Below are 6,298 nucleotides of genomic sequence, written 5' to 3' on the forward strand. Positions count from 1 at the left end.
ATGAAAGCAGGTAATAATGAGGAACATGTTCATGCAAACTTCAAGCTTCTAGTTTCCTTGCTGCTTACTTAATTATTTTTATTTTTTATTTTGTTTATGTTAGTAGAACTAAACTTTGTTTTGTCTTTTGGAAATTCCTTTAATTGTGTGACCTAATCTGGCAATATCACTTAGATTTCACCCAGAATTAATTTTTGGGAGTGGGGATGGTGGGGAGGCTCATCTTGGAGCCTCCTTGTTCTGTGGACCGGTATTGCTTGGAGCTGAAGTGGCACATTTCTCTTGGCAGCATAGTTTTCTATGGTTTGAAAACTAAACTTGACATAAAACATACTCTTAGTTCTTACTGACAGTATTCATGTCTAAAGTATGTATCCATTTCAGTGCTTTAAAGTTTGATGTGTGGCTAGTAGAGGCATAGGAAAACGTTAGATTAGAATAGTGGTTAGTTGGATCTAAACTTCCCTTTCCTGTGTTCAGGCACCTGAATTACATGAGAGAAATGGAGAGATGAGCTGGTTGGTAATTTTGCTGCTTTAAGGGTTAAGGTTTAAGGGTTCAACTGAACATTCCCCAACAAAGACAATGATATCTTCCCTGGACTAGTTCTGCCAGTGAATGAAACTTTTGTTACTAGGTCATGTATACATTCTAATTTCTTGAGGGTAGTTCAACAGATAGGCTTGACCATGCTGTTGGAGTTTACTAAATTGTATTGTTAGAGGTGTTCGAGGCTGACTAACGGCGTAAAAACTTTCAGTATTTTAGAAAATACTAAAATACTTATCATCTAACATTAAGCTATGTAGAGTGTTTAAAAAATAAGAAGCTGCAGCAAACTTGTGAAAATGAAAATCAGGGATAACTTGTCCATTACTTGATAGGGTCATTTAACTCACAAATAGGGATGTAGACAGATCAGAAGCATTTAATGCCTTATTCAGTTCTGTCTTCTGCACATCATAGCCTGTGGGATCGATCCACCCTGGTCTCTCCAAGAAGGCCATGACTAGAGGGACAATGAACTCCCCAGCTGACTTTGAACGAGTTTGAGGCTTCCTCAGCTGGATGTGCATAAATCTATGGGCCCCAATGAGATTCATCCCAGAGTACTGAAAGAAGTGGTTGATGTTATTGCAGGACCTCTCTCCCTTACTATTCCTTGGGAGTCTGGAAAGGTCCCTGTTTACTTCAAGTGGCAAATACTGTCTCAGTTTTCAAGAAAGGTGAGAAGGAATGTTGGTAAGTACAGGACTATCAGTCTCAATGCAGTGCTTTGTAAAATTATGGATTAAATAATCCAGGAGTTAACTGAAAAACAGTGGAGTGACAATGCAGTCATTGGTCACAACCAGCAAGGGCTCATGAGGGGAAAGTCCTTGACAAATTTAATTTCCCTTTATGTCAAGCTCAACTATCTAGTAAACTACAGGAATCCAGTGTATGTGGACTATAATTTTGTAAACTCACTTGGAGAAGTTTCTCCAAGGTGTGGCACTTGGGGAGCGGGGTGGAGTTAGAAGAGGAGGGGTGGGAATAGTACTAGTAAGCAAGTACTAAGTAGTAGTAATACTACTAAGCTCAAGAAAACACCTCACTGCCTCTTTGCTGATGATACCTTCCATTTTGTAGCATTACTTTTTTGATGTTTGAATGTTTTGTGAATCAGAAGACAGTCTCTGCAGTGTATATTTTTTTCCTATGTTACTTGAATGTGATCTATAAATATTTACTTGTCATAAGTTTTGCTAGATACATAGTCCCAACACATACAAAAAGCTTGCCTAAGTCCTTATTTGCATGACAGGAATGCAGGAGGTGGTTTCCTCTGGAAAAGAGGCCAGCCAGTATCTTGTATTACATTGTTACATTGGAAATGATGTAAATTAACCTTTAGATAGTAATTTCCCCATCTTTTTCAGTTGTCAATATTTTGCATTGACATCCTAGGTCTACAACTGCTGCAGATGCACCTATGCTTGTATGTTTGTATTCTTTTGAGTAAAACATGCAGGTTGCTATATTCAGTGGTGAGTGAATGTAGCAACTGAAGTAAAGCAATCCTTATGTGTGCTTCCAGTAAAGTGTGCTGGGGCTGGATGTAGAGGAAAGCTGCTACAAAATGACTGCAAGCCATCCCTAACCTGGCTGCACCCCATCAACTTGTACCTCTTTTCCTTCTGGTGAGTGTAACTTTCCAAAGTCCTGATCTCACCATAACCAGCAGATTCTCTCTGTAATTTTGGAGTTGTGGACTTTTGTCCCTGCTTCTTTGCACAGACTCTTTTTTTAATGTGATTAGCCACACAAAGCAAAAACAATGAAAAGTTTCAAATTTTAGAAATGAACGCACGCTTATTAAAGTAAAGCCATAAATTCTTGCTGAAAGACATGAGATGGTAATGGGATTTTACTGGCTTCTTTCTCTCCTTCTGGGATTTGAGAAGTAACTGACTTTTCCATAGAACTGAGAGGGAACAACATCTCTGAAGCAAAAATACTAATATGAATGAGTCAGGTGTTCCCCTCCTCCAGCAGGTGAAAACACAAAAATCTTGGCTTCAATAGCAACCTTTTATACCCGATGGGAGGAGGTTACCTGTCCCTTTTCCTGTTGGTTGTGTACTTAGGGACTTAACATTCTCTCCCCCCCTCCGCCTACCCTTCTTTCTTCTCCCCTCTCATCTTTCTCCTTTTTTGGTTATGTGTTCAGCATTGCTTCTGTATTGGTTCCCAACAGCACTGAACAGGTGCAATGAAGAGATCAAATAAACCATACCTTAAACCGTGGGTAGCAACAACTAGAAACCATAAATGACACTTTGCTTAACCCATAGTTCTTTTGGGCTGAAGCAAAATCATATTTAATCTCTCACAGGGAGGTATGTTTTTGACCTCTGCTCTGTTACAGCAGTCCAATCTGCTTAATATTAGTCTAATGCTGTTATGAAGAAAGAGTGCTGTCCAACTACAGTAGACGCGTTATGAATTAAGTTACAATGCAGCTAGAGGAAACTTGCTAAGTCTCTACCCCCAGTCTGGTACTCATAACCCCACACCTTCAGTGCTTTGCCCTCCTTAACCAGTGAAACAGGCTGGAAGAAAAGCCTTAAGAAGTCACCATAAGACGGTTTTAAGAGCAGGTGGAGTTACAGGCCATGTATACACGGCAGCTGAGAGGCTAAGATGCCTCGGGATCCGTGCACTATGCAGCACGAAACACGCGTGGAAGGGCCGCGCAGGAAGCTGATCAACCAGCGCCTCGCGTGGGCAGCTCCCAGCCCGGCGCTGGTGCCTACGAGAGCGCGGCCCGGGAGCGGAGCGCTCCATCCGCCGAGCGGGAACGCGGGGGCTGCTCCCGCCCGGCCCCCGCATCCTGCGCTCCGCCGGGAGAGGGCAGCGCTCCCTCCCGAGGGCGCCGGGGGCTCCCCCACCCGTGGCCGGGCCGCCGTCGGGGCCGCGCACGAGTCCCGCCGTGCATTCCCTGTCCCGTCGAGCTGCCGGCGGGGAGCTGCGGCGGCCGCCTCGGGGTTTGCTCCCCAGGGGCCTCCCAGCGCCGGGGCTTTTGTTCCCTCGTCCCGCGGGCTGCCGGGGCGGGGGCGGCGCATCCGCGGGCCCGGGCGCGTCCCGCGGGCGGCTCGGCAGCACCGCCTCCCTCCCTCTCTGCCTCCCCCCTGCCTGCCGTCCTGCCTTCTGCCCTCCCTGCCCGGCGGCGGCGGCGGCGGCGGCGGCGGCGGCGGAGCCTGGCCCGGGACACAACGCGTGTAGGTAAGGCGGCCGCTGCCCGCCGAGGGCGAGCGCAGCCCGCGGCACCTGCTGGCCCGGGGCCGCCGGGCGGGGAGCGGCGGATTGTCCGCGCCTTCTCCGAGCTCGGAGGAGCTGCGGCGATGTTCCGCCGGCTGGGACTGCGTCCCGGCGCCGTCGTGCGCGGTGCGCCCGGGAGAGCTCCGCTCCGCAAAGCCTTTGCGTGCGCTGTCATTCGCCTTCAAAGCCCCAAAAGGCGGAGAGGGATTTGAGTAGAGCTTTGGTGTGGGTTTGTTGGTGTTGTTTTAAAATATATGTCGTTGTTTGTTTTCTTGTTTTAAGTTCATTATTTTGATATAAAAACTACTCTTTTTTTCCCCCCCAGATGTTTTCCCCCAGTGGGCACAAGGTATTCGGTCTTGATCATAAATGTTCTCGTCTTTCTCATACAGAGCAAAATACGTTTTTAACTTCTTTACTCCTGACTTTTTTAATAGTCAAAAATATAAAGACAATAATTTTTTTTAATGGTGAAATTCTGAGAAACACCTTTCAAAGCAGTTCTTGGTAGTGTTTTCTTGAGGCACTGCTGTGCACAGCTTAGAGATGTGCCAAGTTTTTAAATCCTTCTTCACTTTTATCAACTTAAGTCCTGCCTCTGTATGTGATCCTATACAAAAATGGATGAAGTACTTCTCATAAATCTTATAAGGTACACAGATGTGACTGAAAACCCACCAGATGTTTTATTTTACAGCAGTGATTTGCTCTTTACTGCACATTGTGGAAATAGGGTATCAAGGGGCATTTTACTAAGTGGCATTTTCCCACATGAGTAATGATTTAACTGTATTCTGTGGACTGGGTATGAAAAACTGACAGGACAATATCTGGTGGAAGTATTATACTACTTAATGGCTTTATAATGCCCAAACAGTAGTAAATGCTAAAGCCAATAAAAATTTCATAATTAGAAAGCTACTGTCTTAGTCAAAATGGGTGTTAAAAGGAGTAAGACAGGTATCCCACAGTGATATCAAGCATATTTCATTTGTTTCAGTAACCTTAGTTATATGTTTGGTTTCATTTTTACCATTTAGTAATGTATAACCCACATTTTACTTTTTAAGGTTTCTAAACTCTAGAGACTAATTTTCATTAAGAATGTTAGTACAGGAATACCTAAAGGATGTATTTTGCCAACCTCAGCAACAGGCTTCTGTCAGAGGAGGAATTTTTTCTTGTATTTTTTTCTTTGTTTTAAAACCCAAGACTGTTCTTGGAAGGAGAATAAGTGGTCCTTTTTTTGGAGACTCTTAAATTCCCTTCTCAGGATCACAAATTGGCTGTGCTTTTAACAAATTAACTTGATGTGTTTTGGATATATTTTCTATTTCAGTAGCCCTGAATGGGGTGATTGTTTTTTTTTTTTTTAAATAAGATTTGAGCTTCTGTTTGTCTCAAATTGTTGAAAAGAGTGATGTTTTAAAAGGTGGTTAGCTGCATTTCTTCTGTTAACTTGCCTTCAAGAGCAGCTAATGTCTGGTGAAGTAATCAACACTAGTGCAAACTGCTTCATGATAAATGTGATAGGCAAAGGTTTATTTCACCTCTCAGTTTAAATGGTGTTAGAAGGCAGTAAATGAATGTGCTTGTGAAGCTATGAGCTGAGGGTTCTGCTTTGTCCCCTCCCTATCCCCCAGTGCTCTAGATGTTCAGGAGGCTCTAGTGGAAAAATGAAAGGTCACGCCAAAAACCTTGGCTGTTAAGTTAAATCTCTGACTTTGGGAATGTAGTATTTATTACACATGTATTTTCAGCTTGCTATTTTTTTCCCTTTTAATTTATTTTGTTCGAGGTCTTTTAGTCAGGTCCAGAAAAAATATCTGTACTTAAAAGAATGTTCTGTACCACATTTGACCTGATGGCTGTGGAGTGTAGTTCCTGGTGCTGGGGAAGCTGTGAGCAAGCCTTTGGTGTACTAACATAATGTAACTCAGATGGAATCTGTAAATTCAGGAGTACAGTTTAGTTCTGTTGCTGCGTTTTTTATAGCAGGAGCTGTGTGATGAGTGTTATTGATGGACAGTGGCTTGTGTGTCTTGAGCACCACTCTGAAATCTCACAGGTTTTGAAGAGTATTAAGATCTGGGAAATATAAACAGACTATTTGCACAGTCAAAAATAATAAAATGATGGTAATGGTTAGTAATGCCGTCAACAAGCAGAAGTAAGCTCAGTAGAAGACCTCTTGATCTGCATGTGCTGCTAGACTTCTACAAGATGTTTCACTAAGACAAATATGTTGGATTTTAAAGCATTACAAATGATGCTCTGGAGATTCCTGCCTGCCTTCCAGTGGCCTCTGGGTGGGAAGCCCTACTTTATTGTTGTTTTGGTTGACCACAAATGGAGACTTAATGTACCTGTCTTGATATAGTGGTAATAAGACTAATTTTCAGTGTTTTATAGGCACAAGTTTCACTGTGACCACCATCAAAAAGAAGTGTAATTACAAAGGAAGAGTTGAATTCCAAGGCACCTGTGCAGCATC

Source organism: Cinclus cinclus, chromosome Z, assembly GCF_963662255.1.
Source record: "Cinclus cinclus chromosome Z, bCinCin1.1, whole genome shotgun sequence".
Taxonomy (NCBI): domain Eukaryota; kingdom Metazoa; phylum Chordata; class Aves; order Passeriformes; family Cinclidae; genus Cinclus; species Cinclus cinclus.